Below are 16,014 nucleotides of genomic sequence, written 5' to 3'. Positions count from 1 at the left end.
AAAAACTTTACTCTTTAACTCATAAGTTATCTAGAAATTTCCCCACACCTGGGTCACTCATCTCCAGACATTTATTGAGCGCATACTTAGTCTGTGCCTAGACCTACATGGATGCTGAGGGAGACATTAGATTCACCCAACACTTATCCCTAACTGTCTGCTTTAGCCATGTTTCACTTGCCTGCTTTGGTGCCTTTTATCTCCAGAAGACTCTCAACTCCTTGGGGGTGGGGATGGCATCTTATCACATCCCCAGGGCCTTGCACGGTGCCTGGCATGGGAGGTTTTCACTAAAAAGTGAAACTGATGGCAGAATGAATGAACAGTGTACCTTCCCAACTGAGGCCTCCTGGCCTAAATGAGCCATGCAAGTGAGGGTGCGGCTCCTTGACCTTTGTATCTCCAGTGCTAATGCAATGCTTGGCACATTGAAGGAGCACAGTTAGTGCAGGGAGGGAGGGAAGGAAAAGAAGGAGGGAGGGAAGGAAAAGAAGGAGGGAGGGAAGGAAAAGAAGGAGGGAGGGAAGGAAAAGAAGGAGGGAGGAAAGGAAGGGAGGGAGGGGGGAGAAAGAAAGAAAGAAAGAAAGAAAGAAAGAAAGAAAGAAAGAAAGAAAGAAGAGAAAGAAAGAAAAAAGAAGAAAGGAAAGAAAGAAGAAAAGGGAAAGAAGAAAGAACAAAATAAGAAAGGAAGAGAAAGAAAGAAAGAAAGAAAGAAAGAAAGAAAGAAAGAAAAGGAAAGAAGAAAGAGAACAAAATAAGAAAGGAAGAGAAAGAAGGAAAGAAAGAAAGAGAAAGAGAAAGAAAGAAAGAAAGAAAGAAAGAAAGAAAGAAAGAAAGAAAGAAAGAAAGAAAAGGAAAGAAGAGAACAAAATAAGAAAGGAAGAAAAAGAAAGAAAGAAAGAAAGAAAGAAAGAAAGAAAGAAAGAAAGAAAAGAAAGAAAAGAAAGAAAGAGGGAAGGAAAGAAAGGAGAGAAAGAAAGAAAGAAAGAAAGAAAGAAAGAAAGAAAGAAAGAAAGAAAAGGAAGAAAGAGGGAAGGAAGGAAGAGGAAGGAAGAAAGAAAGAAAGAAAGAAAGAAAGAGAATTAAGTGCCGCTTTCCTAAAGGTGCATGGGAGAAGAATGAGACACAAACAAGTCAGTTGCAAGAGAGAGGGAGCAGGGGACGACAGTTTGGAAGGACGGTCACCGCGAGCAACTCCTCATTCTCATATTTATTGGGAAAATCATATCAATCACCAATAGACATCACTATTCATTATATTGTTTAAAGAGTGTTCTCGGGAGGAAAACAGAACTTGTTGAAGCAGGTAGCGGGAGTAATCTATGGTTGAGCAAGCACAATCAAAGAATCTGATTAGACCCATAGCAGGTGGTCATGGTCCCTGAGAAAGTGGAGAAGTACGAAGAAACAGGCGGTGTTCCACCCTGAGCAGGCCAGGCGTTCCCAGCTGCTCGGCTTCAGCAACATAAATCAACCGCCTCCCTGGAGAGACATTTCAGTAGATGTTTTTCTTAGAGCTATCTTGTGTATTGTATAGTTCTAGTTAATGTTTTCCTCCAGTATTATGTTGGAAGCATCACATTGTTCTGAGGGGCCATTACAAGGAAGGAAGAGGAAGGAAAGGAAAGGAAAGGAAAGGAAAGGAAAGGAAAGGAAAGGAAAGGAAAGGAAAGGAAGAAAGAAAGGAAAGAAAGAAAGAAAGAAAGAAAGAAAGAAAAGAAAGAAAGAAAGAAAAGAAAAGAAAAAAGAAAAGAAAGAGGAAAGAGAAAGGAAGGAAGAAAGAAAGAAAAGAAGAAAGAAAGAAAGAAAGAAAAGGAGGAAAGAAAAAAGAGAAAGGAAGGAAGGGAAGGAGGAAAGAAAGAAAGAAAGAAAGAAAGAAAGAAAGAAAGAAAGAAAGAAAGAAAGAAAGAAAGAAAGAAAGAAAATTATTATCTTATCTGCTGCACCTTTCTCACTCCCCCTCCCTGAGCAAGCTCCCTCCTTCCTCCTCCTTCCCACTCCCGCCCTCTAGAGGGATTCACTGAACACTTGGCCAAGGATGGACCCCTGCTCTGAGTAGAACAAAACCAAGCCCCTGCTTGGGTTGGGCTCTTTCTTCTCCTTGATCTCTGGTCCTCCTAACTACCTGTGAGACGGACAGGACAGGTATCGTTAGCTGAGGCCCATAGAGGCCAATCACTATAACTTCGGTCGTCCAGCAGGTGGAAAAAAAAGCATTGTGGTTTCATGGAACCATTTTTTACCTGCAGACTGCGTGCCATAAGGCCATGAAAAATGACCAACCCCGGGAGTTGGTGAAATGGAGACTGAAGACCCCCACCTTCAAACACAAAGGGTGGTGAGGTTGAGCAGTTACCCAATGGCTGGTGCCCAGCCTAAGCCCCTGGGGCTCGGCGTGGATGATCAGAGCTCAGAGGTCTTGGGCCAGGACTAGCAAATCAGCACCCTGGTGGCAACAGGGGGTCACCCTTTCTCTAAGGGAGTCCTGGGGGCAGAACCCAAGAGAGGCCCTGTGTGCTAGGGATTGATAGCATGACCTCCCCTCCTGCCCCTTCTGCTGGTCTATTTAGGCTTTAGAAAAAGCCAGAAGGCAGGTGATCCCTATACTTGGAAAACTCCAGAGGCTGATGGGGGGAAGGGGGTACCCACAAAGAAACAGAGAACCGGAGATGCCTGGGCAGAGCTCAAGACCTCCACACTGGGGTCTGCAGAGCAGCTGGGGGATGTTAGTCAAAGAGGGCTTGGAGAAGGGGAAGGAAGCAGCTTGGAAGGAGGTAAGGAATAAGGAGCAGAAGTGGCCCGGAAGAGGGAAGTGGAACAGATTTGCTCAGCCTCCCGCCCGGGCTAAAGGGCAAAGTCACCAGACAGGAGCACAGGAAGCCCGCACTGAGAATGAGGAAAACCACAGAAGCGCATGTCATGAGGTGGGGGAACCCCTGAAATCCCCACCAGAAGGTGAGCCAGCTGTGAACCGTGTCATTCAGCTGTGCATCGCGCTGTCTCGCAGGGCGCCAAGCATACAAGCGGTGCTTACTAAATGCTGGATAAATGAATGGAGGCATGAATGGCAGGTGACTGCAGCTGCTGCAGGACGGAAGATGTCCCCCCCCCACCCCACCGAGGACTTCCGGAACCCCTACTGTGTGCGGCACCCAGTGCTAGCCCCCGCAGGGAGGGAGGACGGCCTAAAGGGTAAAATGGAGTCCTTGTCCTCAAGGGGCTTCTGGCGTCCGGTCGGGATCGGGCTCAGGGTCTCCTGTTGTGCCGAGGGCCCCTCTGTCGTGACTGGCCGTGCGCTCTCTGCGGGACCTTGGGCAAGTCATGTCCCCTCTCTGCAGTTTTTTCTCTGCAAAATAAAGGAGTAAGCTGGGTGCTCCTTCAGGTCCCTTGGCTGTCAACACCTCAGCACCCGCCCATCCCCTCCCTACCCACCTTGATTCCGTGAGCACCTCACCCTCCTACAGAGGCAGCAGTCAGAGCGGCTGAGACGTGGCCTGTAGAGAAAACTCGGGTTCTAGCTGTGTGGTCTTGGGCAACCTCGGGAGATAAAGCACCTGCCCCCTGGGTCTGTTGTGAAGCTTTAGAGAGATGACGGACGCACGATAAAAGACATTTAGCCCAGTGCCTGGCACACGCTCGGTGCTTTAAAATAGCAGTAACACAGCAAGCGTGCGAATTCTGAAAATCTCCCCCCTTATCCTGAGGGGAGTTGGAACCGGTCCCCTACCTGGCCCAGGTCCCCACCATCTGCCCAGCCTCACCCGCCCCTTCCCCCCTCCAGGAGAGACCAGGGCTCAGAGCTGTGTTTGGGAGCAGCTGAGGATTGGAAGGGGCAGGGAAGGGGCCCATGCCTCAGTCCCTCCGGTTGCCTGCCTGCGGGAGCGTCAGCCCACGTTGCGTTAGGGGAAGGTCAGCGCCGGCCGGCGAGCACCGCGATAACCACTGCCCCCTGCCGGCCGCGGCGAGACAAGCACTTCCCGGGAGCCGAGCCTCCTTGGGCTTCCCAACCAGACCGAGGGAGGAGGAGGCGGCGGGGCAGAAAGGAGGCGGGGCGGGGCACCTGGTGGCTCAACGGGTTAAGCATTCGACTTGGGCTCAGGTCGCGATCTCAAGGTTTGTGGGTTTGAGCCCCGCCTCAGGCTCTGTGTGCTGACAGCTCGGAGCCTGGAGCCTGCTTCGGGTTCTGTGTACCCCTATCTCTGTGCCCCTCCCCTATTCACGCTGTCTCTCTCTAAAAAAAAAAAAAAAAAAAAATTTTAATTTTTTTTTCAACGTTTATTTATTTTTGGGACAGAGAGAGACAGAGCATGAACAGGGGAGGGGCAGAGAGAGAGGGAGACACAGAATCGGAAACAGGCTCCAGGCTCCGAGCCATCAGCCCAGAGCCCGACGCGGGGCTCGAACTCACGGACCGCGAGATCTTGACCTGGCTGAAGTCGGACGCTTAACCGACTGCGCCACCCAGGCGCCCCAAAAAAATTTTTTTAAAGAAGGGAGGCGGGGCTGCGCTTCCAGCGTTCAACCTGGATCTCCAGTCCCCACACACTTAGCTCAAACCTCAGGCTTCAGTGGTCGGAGGCTCCCAGGACTGAGCGAGCTCTCTGCCCACCTGGCAGGGGCAGGGGCAGCGCCCTGCCCTGGGAGGGCGGCCACGGCCCGCGGGCCCCAGTGAGCCTGTGCCCACCAGAGATGTGGCTCCCTTCCCCCAGCCTTGGCTCCTCTCACTTGTCGATCTCTTTTTGTCCGCTCCGGTGTCGCCTCCTCAGAGAGAGACCCACCCACCCGAACTAGCCCCTACTACCTCCAAACCACTTTTTCTTTCTGGCTCGGTTAGCGTCCCCCACCCCCCCAATGTGGTGTTCTCACAGCACTTAGCACAACCTGCTTTTATTGATTTTTCCTTCTCTGGTCTATCAGTTGGTACCTCATCATTTCACACAGAAGGGATTCCATGCAAGTAGCTGATAGTGTGGGTACTGAAAGCTGCAAGGACAAAGGGGAGGTGGGTGCTGAGGAATTCTAGGAGGGTAAGCACAGGAGGTAGTCCCATTTCTAGGGCGGAAAGAGGCGCCTTAACCAAACCCAGGGGCTCAGGTGAGGGCCCCAAGGAGCTCCTTCTTGGACACCGGGGCAGGGGCTTTGGACAGAGTAAAATGTTTTCCTTCTGAGGGAACGGCTGGGACTTAAAGCCTGGGCCACTGTTCTACCAAGACGGCTAAGGTTCCCTGGGCTTCCAGAAGGCAACCTGCACGTGTGCCCCAGCTGGAGAGAGTGTAACACCTGCAAATCCCCTACTACAACCCCTCTGTTCAGAAACCACCAACATCTCCCCAAACTCAACAAGTGGGACCACATCAAACTAAGAAGCTTCTGCACAACAGGATCAACAAAATGAAAAGGCAACCCACAAAACGGGAGAAGATGTTTGCAAATCACGTATCTGATAAGGGGCTAATCCAAAATATATAAAGAATTCATACAAGTCAGTAGCAAAACACACACACACACACACACACACACACACAGCCAATTTTTAAAATGGGCAGAGATGGTCAACAGGAACATGAAAAGGTGCCCAACATCACTGATCATCAGGGAAGTTTAAATCAAAACCACAGTGAGGTATCACCTCACACACCTGTCAGAATGTCTAGTATGAAAAATACAAGAAATAACAAGTGTTGGGGAGGGTGTGAAGAAAGGGAACCCTCGTGAACTGTTGGTGGGAATATAAATTGGTACAGCCACTATGGAAAGTATGGAGGTTCCTCCAAAAATCAAGACTAGAACTTTCATATGACCTGGCAATTCCACTTCTGGGAATACATGCAAAGGAAATGAAATCACTACCTCAAAGAGATATCTGGACCCTCATTTTCACCGCAGCATTATTCACAGTAGCCAAGATATGGAAATAACCTAAGGGTCCATCTATGGATGGATGGCTAAAGAAATTGTGCTATACTATACATATACAATGGAATACTATTTGGCCATAAAAAGAAGGAAATCCTGCCGTTGGTGAACATGGATGGACCTTGAGAGCATTGTGCTAAGTGAAATGTCAGACAGAAAGACAAATACTGTGTGATCTCACTTATATGTGGAATCCAAACAAACAAAATCATAGAAGCAGAGAACAGAATGGTGGTTGTCAGAAATGGGGGGGGGGGGGGAAGGAGGGAATGAGAAAGGAGAAAAAGGAAAGGAAGGAAGGAAGGAAGAAGAAAAGAAAAGAAAAAAGGAAAGAAAAGGAGGGAGAGAGAAGGAAAGGAAAGGAAAGGAAAGGAAAGGAAAGGAAAGGAAAGAAAGAAAGAAGAAAGAGAAAGAAAGAAAGAAAGAAAGAAAGAAAGAAAGAAAGAAAGAAAGAGGGGAGGGAATAAAGAAGGAGGTTGGGGGAGGGAAGAAAAAGGGAGGGAGGGTGGAAGGATCACCTACCACCCTACTTTGATCGCTAGATTTTTTACATCTTTGATTTCTTTCAAAGGAAGAAACCCGCCTCTCAACGATGTCCCAACTAAGGCATGTGAGTTTGGGGGAGGTTACCATGGCCACTCAACTTCTGTCCCCAAAAGAGCAAGAAAGAACCAGAATGCTCCCGCCTTCTCCTCCCCATCCCCCAGTCCTCCAGCCCCTAACAGGTTTGTGCCAGTGGTGGCCCAGCTGCAGCTGCAAAGCTGGGCACCTCCCTCCAAGGAACGGAGCTCCCAGCACCGAGGAACGCATGCCTCAGAACCAGCACTGAGCATTCCCTTGACAAATATTTATTGATGCCTGCGACGCGCCAGGCACGTGTTGGGCTCTGATGATACAGCGAGAACAAATCTGCCCGAAGTCTGCTCTCACGCGGACTTTGCATTCTTGCAGGGGGAGGCAGATAAGAAAGAAATGTATTGTAAAAGAGATCGTTGGCCAGATGGCAATGAGAACCGCTGCGGGGAAACATACAGGAGAAAGGAGCAAGGGGAGTGTTGGAGGTAGGATCGCTTAATAGGGAGGGCAGGGAAAGCCTCGCTGAGAAGAGGACATTTCGTCAAAACCCAAGAGGGGAAGAAGCAAGCCACGTGGACGCCCTGGAAGAGCATTCCAGCAGAGGGGACTGGCCGAGGGCAACAGCCCTGGGGCAGGACCCTGCCTAGCACGTTTGAGGACCTGCAAAGGAGGCCAGCGTGGCCGCAGCGGAGGGGGAGGGGAGCACGGGAGGAGACTGGCCAGAAGCAGGACTCCAGCTTGGACTGAGCGACGTGAGGATCTGCAGTGGGGAGTGGCTGGATCTGTCTCTGTGCCAAGAGGTAGAGGGCCAGAGCAGAACAGTACGATCCGGAATTTTCCCAGTCCTGCACTTGACAAGAAATAAAAGGGCCCTCTCTGCCAGTCTTTCTTTTAATCCACAATTTCCGTTTTAAAGCATCAAAACGAGGGGGTTAGTTTTCAGTTCAACAAGCCCTAGAACACCCCCTCCCATCAGAATGTTAGCTCCCAGAGGCAGGTGCTATGTGATTTGCTTATCACTGGACCCTCAGTGGTTCACTAAAGGGCCTGGCACTTAGCAGGTGCTCATTAAATATTTGTTGAAGGAAAGTGAGGACATCCCCGGGACAGCGTGCTCAGGCAACTTGTCATGACCCCCATGGCCACGTTGTGGGTCAAGGCCTGTGTGGGGCACTGAGCACACATCACTCCCATTTCAGGAGAGGTTGAGTGACCTGTGGTCACCCCGGGGCAGAGCTGGAATCTGACCTAAGCCTGCCTGACTCCAGGGCCGTTGCTGTCTCAAAGCTGTCACACTGTCACAAAGGCCCAGCACCCTTGCCAGGTCACTCCCAGCTCCACCCTGTTCACCCAGGGCCCTCTAACACCAGCCCAGAATGCTCCAGAGGGGGAGGGGGCTGTCCCTGTGCCTGTCCCTGTGAAGGTCTGAGAATCTGTTGGTGGAGGAATTAAGTCTGTCCCTCCGGGGTAGGGGCGTATATCTGTCCCTCTGGGAGTCTGCCCCAAGTGGTGGGAAGTCTGTGCTTCCACTCCTACCCCCACCCCACCTGCAGGTGGGTCTCTACCGTGGTTCAGCCCTGCCCTGCCCTGCCCTGCCCTGCCCTGCCCTGCCCATCCTGGTCCCGCTGCCTGCCTGCAACGCTTCTCCCGGCCATCCGCAGGTCCCGAGCGCCCCCTGCTGACCGCGGCTCCGCCTGCACCTCCTTGCCCCGCAGGAGCGGGAGAGCAACTGTGCCAAGGGCAGTGCGGTGGGCTACAATTTGGCTTCAGCCCTTCTCTCCCACACCCAAAGGATCCCTTCTTGGGTCCTCTCACCTCTCCATCCCCTCCGAGGCTGAGGGAGGATTACCTAACACAAACAGAAAGGGGGACAGGACACAGCCAAGTCCCCCAGGGCCCCAGGACTCTCCTGCAGTCTCCCTGGAGAGCCTTGAGAGAGGCGGGTAGAAGAAGGGAGGCAGGATCAGGGTTCCCTGGGCCAGCCCTCTGCTCAAGGGTTGAAGAAAACCCAGTCCAGGCCAGCCCCAGCCTTAACCCCTCTCATTCTATGCACCCTCCTCTTATCCAACTCTGTGCCTGCCCATCCTGTCTCTCCCCAAAATTACCTTCTTTCAAATCCTCCCAAGTCCCGGGGCTACCCACAAGGCCATCAGATGTCCTGCTGGGGCACTGACACCTGTGCCAAGGCAGGAGCCCAAGAAGGGGACGGAAGGTGGGTGAGCTGGAGAGGAGCACGTCTGCGCAGGCACATGGCTAGGTGTGGATGTGCACACACACACTCACCATGCACAAGTGTGCACACGGGGATGCAGGTGCACTCTGCGCACACATGTGCTTGTGCACGCGAGCATGGAATATGTGTCACATGCTCATGCACGGGCATCGTGGGCACGCCTCCACGGATGGGCACGGGCGTCTACCCCTAAGCAAGCATCCTTAGACGTAGGCCAGTACGGGGCCGCCATCCAAGCGCACATCTCCACACGCGCTGATGCTCCTGTGCACACGCGTCCACACACATCTCAGGGGGAGGGGGGGGACTACACTCCGGAGTCAGAGAGACCGCAGTCTGAACCCTGGCTTTGCCTTTACCACTCAGTTGCTCTGTGGCCTTGCATGTGTGTTACCTTTCAGAGCCTCAGTTTCCCTGTCTTACAGACAGGTAAGTGGGGGTACCTGTGGGTTGTAAGGATCAAAGGAGCTAATGAATGGATGGGGCCGGTGCACGGTAAGCGCGCAGCGGGTGTCAGCAGGCGGAACCCCTGCCTCGGGCCTGCGTGTGACTGCAACTGTAAAGCGACAAAAAGGGCTCCCATCCACAGTTTGAGGCCATGGGTCCCTGAGTCTGGAGGCCCCCCGGCACAGGCACACACATGCGCATGCACACAGGGGCTGCTCTGTGTGTCTCCGCTGTTTGCACGGGCTGCTTAGCTACCAGCCGACTTGAAGGGCACATGGGCCCACTCGGAGCCCGGCCCTCCCACCCTGGCCTGTTGGGACAGGGCCTGGCCAGGATTCCTGCATTCCTGCTGCCTTCCCTCCTCCTCCTGGCCACAGACACGGGTACAAAATGGAAGATTCTGGGACCTACTCGTCCTCCAAGCCACCATAGGCTTTGCCCTGCCCACAGCAAGTTGGGGGTGCTTTAGGGGGACTTCCCCGAGACTGGAAAACTTGAGGGTCCTCCTGGGGACTCTGCAGCCTGCCTAACAGCCCCCTCCCCAACTCTGTCACTTCCACAAGCAGGAGGCTTCTGAGACCATGCCTCAGGCAGGTGGGAGGTGGGAGGCCCACAGGCCCATAGTGCCCTGCCCCCCACACAGCTGCCCCCACGGCCTCCTGAAAAAAGGAAGCCAGCCGATACCCCTGTGACCTCCTCTCCCTAGGACCCAAATCCCCTCACAAAACTGTGTCCCACCAGGCCACTCCTCCATGGCCACCCCGGTGCCTGGGCCCAGAGGAAGAGGAGCTCCTCGTCCTGGGTCCCAAGCAGGGAACAACCTGGGCTGACAAGCTAATTTGAAGAACTTTCCAAGGGATCAGGGACAGCCACATGGCAGGCTGCCCCTTAAAAGTGTCCCACTTAGTCCCCAAGCCCCCAGCCCATCAGGCCCCAAAAGAATGATCTAGGATCCTTCCCCTTGCCCATTCTCACCCCCAGGTGGTCAGGGAGCACCCAGCAGGAACTGCCGCCATATTTAGCGGACAGTGAGAGCCACATTCTTTTGTCCTCTGGAAACTAAACTGGCCCAAAGGTAAGCAGTGCAACGCACTTAGGCCCTTCCCCTGCCGGGTCCTTCCAAAACAGCTCAGGGCCACCTCAGATGTGGGGGCATAGAGAGTAGCACAGGCATCCCAGGAGTGATATCCCAGCACGTAAATACAGCCTACTGCCCCATTTTACATATAGATAAACGGAGGCCCGGAGAGAACAGGGGCCTTGCTAGAATCGCACAACGGAAGTGAACTTTAGGCAGGGAGCTGGGCCTCCTGATCCCTCCCCACACTCTCTGGAGACAGCCAGCGCTCCAGCGGATCTCTCACTCTGAGCTTTGCTCTGTGTGCTGGAACAGTCCAGCTGGTGGGGTAGAAAGGTACATGGGGGACACACACACCAAAATCAGTGGGTATTGTGCTGGGAGAAGGAACAGGCTGCAGGAGGCTTCTTCCCAGGGCCCAGCCTTAGAGCTGACAGCGTTAACACTGCCCGGACAGGGTCCCTTCTGGAACTTCTGCGGCCTGGACTATGGCCAGAATGAGCAGGTCACTGGTGTGACCACAGACAGACCTGAGTTTGGGAAAGGGGACCCTGAAGGTACTCTTGAGATCCACACCCTCTCCACTACTATGGCTGTGCAATTTTAAACCAACCAAAAAAAAAAAAAAAAAAAGTGGTGATAAGGAAAGGGGAAAAGAGCCTCAGTAGACCCATCTGTCAAATGGAAATGGGGTTTGTATTCTCCCTGACCCCTACCCCCACCCAGCGCTGCCACAGCCTGCCCTCCATGGTCTAAGCCTCTCCCTCTAAGCCAGGAATGTGCCTTCCCACTCCTCTGTTTCAGTCCTGCAGGCCAAGGGCAGAGTCAGCAGGACTTGAGGGACTGAGCCAATGTCCGGTCCCCTCCGGGCTCCATGCGTCTGGCTTCCACTCAGTGACACCAGACAGGAGAAGCCAGACCCAGGCTGTCACCAAAACAGGCCAAAGCTGGCATTTCTCTTTTCAGCTACTTTGCGCCCCCCGCCCCCCCACCCCCACCATCCACACCCAATCTGAGGACCACAGTTATGGGACGGGGTGGGAGTACCGTGTCCCTATGGGGAGGACCATAGGGCTCTATTCTGGGGAGCCGCCTGGCCAACCTGCCAGTCTGCTGGGGGAGGTGAGGAGGGACCACCACCCTTTGGCGCTGTCCTGGACCACCGTCCGTGAACGTCTGGCATCATTGCCCACAACGGTCCTGCAAGATAGTGCCCTCGCTCTCTTTTAACAGATCAGGAAAACGAGGCCCAGGACTCTAGCGCAGCTCCCGCTGCCTCCAGCAGGACAGGTAGAAGGCCGCCGAAAGGGTGCCGGGGACCTAGGTGGCCCGGAGCCAGCCACCAACGGGGCAGGTGTGTGTGTCAGGCCGCTGTCCGACGAGGGTCCCCCGGACCCTGAAACTCAGTACCTCGGGGCCCGTGGCCCTGGCAGCCGCCCCAGCGCCAGTGCCCACCCCCTCGGCGCCCGGACTGGGGCTGGGCCGGGTGTGGCGCCAGGTCCCGGGGCGGGGCTCGGAAGCCTCTGTTCCCGCAGCGCCGACACCTGGTGTCCGCCCGCCCGCGGGCCGGCGTGCCCGGGCAGGGAGGCCGCTCCGGGCCGCCCGGACCGGACGGGACGGGACGCGGGCGGCGCCGCCACATCTGAGCCCCGCCGCATTCCGGGGCGCCCCGCCGGGGGCGGGGAAGGAGGAGCTTCCCAAAGCCTGTCGGGCACCGCCTCCTGCCGGCCGCCGCGGGCTACTGCAGGTCCCGGAGCCGGTGGCCTTGAACACGTGACAAGGGGCCTCCACTGGGGAGGGGGCGAGGGGTAGCTCAGGGGCGCCTCCCATGGTCCCACCACCCCCACCGATCACTCACCAAACACTTCAAAGTGACAAAGCCAGAGCCTTGTGGAGGTCTTGCCCTCTACCCTCTTTGACTCTGCCAGGCTGAGCCACCCCCCCAACACCCAATAATACCCCTGAGATCACACTAGCCACACACTCTGCACACAGCCCGACTCCAGAAGTGACCTCCAATTTCCAGACTCCCCTTACCTACGAAGAGGACAGAGCTGGAGACTCCTTCTCTCCCTGACTCTGAGCGGCTGGGACATCTGCCAAAGCCCACCTGTCATGCTACCCTCGATACCCACTCCGACGCCTGCCTAGCCTGCCCCCTGGGAGGCAGAAGAGACAGCCAGGGTTCTGACAGGCTGCTTTGTGACCTTGGCTAAGTGACAGCTCCTTTCTGAGCCTGTTTCCTCTTCCATGCTCTGAGGGGGTGGGCTTGGGGCTGTGGATTCACATAAGGATCTTAAGCCCTGTGGAGCATCCCTTCACTTATAGACAATAAGATGAGGCCACGCCAGCCACCTTCTCCACCTGGAATGTCTGCCCAGTCCTTACCTGGACACTCTAAGACCCCTCAATGTGTCAACAGCAAAATGCTTATACAGCAACCACTGTTCTTTCTGCTTTATAAGTACTCACGCTTAGCAAATCTGCTCAGAACAGTCTGCATGGCCCATACCTCTCAATCTCTCTCTCTCTCTCCCTCTCCTTGGGTCTGTCAGTAAGCCTGAGTCTCGGCTTCCATGGATTTCGTGTCTGGGCCACCGCCAGGGGCCACAGTGTGTCAGAACACTGCACAGCCTGTCTGTCCCTCAGCCGGAGTCCCCTTCCTTCCCATGGTGCCCACTACTCAGGCAGCACTGTGGGCAACAGGTGCTGGGGAAGGAACATGGACTCTAATCCCAGCCACAGTGGATGATGCCATGTGGCCCAGGGCAATGCATGAGTCTCTCTAAGCCCTGGGTTTCTGAGCTGGTTGGAAGAGGCCATTTCGAAAACCATGTTAGAGATGCCCATCTGGGATTCAGGGTGGCCCTGGGGGTGTTTGCTTCACAATGTGCTTTCCTCTCCTGGGGTCACGGTGCTTTGCACACAGGAAGTGCTCACTAAATGTATGAACTAACAGCTGTTCACAGACTGCGACCCTGCTCTCAACCCCACTCTGAGCCAGGGGAACTAGGAGGGGCTATACCCTCTGCCTTCCATGCCCTGGCCCTCCTGGCTTCTAGAATCTCCTCATGGATCAAGGTCCAGGCCCAAAGAAGTCAGTGATGGGGAGGTGCTAGGGCCAAGCACCAGCCTACAGGCCAGGAGAGAAAGCTAGCCCAAGTTCACACATGTTCAGATGCCCCCATTATAGCACTCTGAACCAAAGGTCCCTGTGGGCAGAACCTACAGGGCCTACCCCAGAGCTTCCCATTTGGAAAGTCTGGGAGAGTCCACTGACCACAGTTTCAGCTGCCCTTAATAAGCCCGTTACAAACATTTATTGAGCACCAACCAGCATCAGCAACTGCCCAAGACACTGGGAATACAGGCTAGTTCAGAACACAGAGAAGATGCTGGAAACCAGCTCAGGTGCAGAGTCAAAGAAAAATCTGGGGCAGGAGGCAGCACTTCCTGGAGAGGGGCGTGTGTGCAAGGCGTAGGAAGCCAGGACAGGGCCAGCAGGCTGGGGAAGGGGCGTGGCGAAGGGCATTCCCCGTGGGAATTCAGAATGGAGCCTCAGGCTTCCCCAGACCCTGCAAATGGAAGCGGGAATGAGGGTACTTGCAATCCTGACCTCCAAATTAAGGTGGCCTGAGCACTGGGCAGTCTGCATCCTCCAGTGGACATGGCAAGAAGAGAGGGGGTTCAACACACAGCAGGAGAGACTTGAGTCAGACAACAGGCAGAACTTCCCGCGAAAACTTCCGAATTCCAAACTGACAAGACACTGTGGGGTTCCCTGTCCCCCAGGGCCTTCAGGAACAGGTACCACCCCGGGGGATTCAGGAGGGGTCCTTTCTGCACCATGGCAAGGGGTTGGGGCAGGACTCTAAGGACTGCTCCACACAGGGGAGGCTGGGAATGGGAGAGGACAACTCAACCATTCTTACGTGTTTGGCCTGGTTTCCTTCACACAGAAGTTGCTTCGTCAGCTCCCTGAAAAAGCTCTGTGCAATCACTGTGCTGGGAAGCTCCTACACCAGAACGGAGGGAGGAAAGGAAGAGATGGGCGCAGGGCTCCTCCCTCAAGCCAGGCTTGGTACCTGGCCCCCACCCCGTCCTCTCCCAGCAGGGCCATCTCAGTATACTCACCAAGCAGAACCTAGCGCCCCGCAAGGCCCAGGGCTAGACGGACAAAGAGGGAGAAGGCTCCCCCAGGAAACAGGCAGGACTGGGGGTCAGAAGCCCTGGGCTCTAGTCCCAGCTCTGGGGCTCCGTTGCCCAAGGTCCACGGTGAGGGGTTGGATTAGATAGCATCCAAGGACACTCCCAGCTCTGAAATTTCTAGGACCAACAGGAAGACACGCTCCCTTCCTTCACTGTGCCCACAGGGGGTCCATGGCGAGAGCATGGACTGACTCCAGGCCCGGCCCTGTCCCTACCATGAGGTCAAACCTCTCTGATAAACTCACCACCACGTGTCCTGGCAGAGGGCTGTTACCAGGGTCAAATTCAACAATGCTTGTAAAATGTAGAAATTTCGAGTCAGTGCTTTTATCTCCAGGGCGAAATTCCAAGACGGGGCACACACAGGATGACCATCGCCATGGAAGGATACAAAACACATTGCACCCGAGGGCTGGGGCGGGGTGGGGGCTTCTGGGGAAGGTCAGCTTCTAAGACAAGTATTACAGGCAGGAAGGCAGGTCTATGGAGAGAGAGAGAGAGAGCACCTGCTTCTTTGGGCTGTCTCCACTGGGCCCCATTGCTGACAAACAGGCAAACTGAGGTAGGCCACGTCACCTGGAGAACTGACCAGAACTGCCCCGGGAACCCCAGCTTCCTTGGAACAGAGAGGGTAGGCCTTTGCCTAGGGAGCCAAACAGTGCAAGAAAGGAGGATCCTGGGCTTGGGGAAAGTGGCTGGCGTGGCCCGGTCTTATCAAGTGTCTATAAGTGAAGGGACCCTCCGTAGGCTTAAGATCCTCATGTGACTTCACACCCCTAGCTCACCCCCTCACTGCACGGAAGAGAACACAGGCTCAGAAAGGAGCACTTAGCCAAGGTCATACAGCAGCCTCTCTGAGCTCTAGCTGCCTCTTCTGCCTCCCCGGAGGGCGTGCTAGGCCTCCCCATGCCAGAGGCCCTCACCTGAGTCTGGGCTGGTAGCAGGTGCCCCCTGAGGTAAGGAGGTGGGGGCAGGGGGACACTGTAAGGCACAGGGCCAGAACTGGGATACCACCCCAGCCTGAGCTGCTGTCCTGCCCCGGTAGGGCGGGGAGGCCTGGAGGCAGGGAGGTACCTCTCCTCTCACCTGGCGGACAGCATTTGTTACCTTATAAGGTGCTTTCTCCTCTCCCTCGAACAGCCTCTGACAAAGAACCAGGTGGGGTTGTGGGTGGAGGGGGGGGGGGTGAGGCCAGCTCTTAGAACTGCACCCTGTTCACCTACCCGATGGCACCCCAGTAACCAGCTACCCAGGCAGCCCCTGGTCTGTTGGAGAACATCCACTAACCTACAGGTGGTCTCTGAGCCCCAAGCCTGGCCTGGAAACGGGACCCTTGGGCTCTCCTGCCCCCTCACATTCACACAGGAACATACACACACTTGTGGGGAAGGCTGGCGGTCATGTAGAAGCCACACTTCCTGTCCTTCCCCGGGAACAGTGAAGCCTGGCTCCCCAAAGAGGGAGCTGGCCCTCCTACCTCTTCCCCCAGAGAAGACAGATGGGGACGGTCCAGGACTCCAGCAGGTCCGTGTCTGTCTCCATCCTCAGAGGTCTA

At 54.9% G+C, this 16,014-nt stretch overlaps 1 long non-coding RNA gene across 2 annotated transcripts; it reads right to left on the bottom strand.

The window, feature by feature from the left end:
• Positions 1 to 1,895: 1,895 nt before the first annotated feature.
• On the bottom strand, positions 1,896 to 15,193 carry LOC109501582. Of its 2 annotated transcripts, XR_006600720.1 has the most exons (4): positions 14,385 to 15,193; positions 14,183 to 14,266; positions 3,433 to 3,494; positions 1,896 to 3,346 (listed from the first exon to the last, which is right to left on the bottom strand). It is a non-coding gene; the product is annotated as an uncharacterized LOC109501582 (long non-coding RNA). The 2 variants fall into 2 exon arrangements; XR_006600721.1 differs by lacking the exon at positions 14,183 to 14,266 and having other exon boundaries at positions 14,385 to 15,189.
• Between the last annotated feature and the right edge of the window lie 821 nt (positions 15,194 to 16,014).

This window comes from Felis catus, chromosome B4 (genome assembly GCF_018350175.1).
Source record: "Felis catus isolate Fca126 chromosome B4, F.catus_Fca126_mat1.0, whole genome shotgun sequence".
NCBI classification, from domain to species: domain Eukaryota; kingdom Metazoa; phylum Chordata; class Mammalia; order Carnivora; family Felidae; genus Felis; species Felis catus.
The sequence above is the reverse complement of the archived record's forward strand: the minus strand, read 5'-3'. Positions and strand labels throughout refer to the sequence as shown.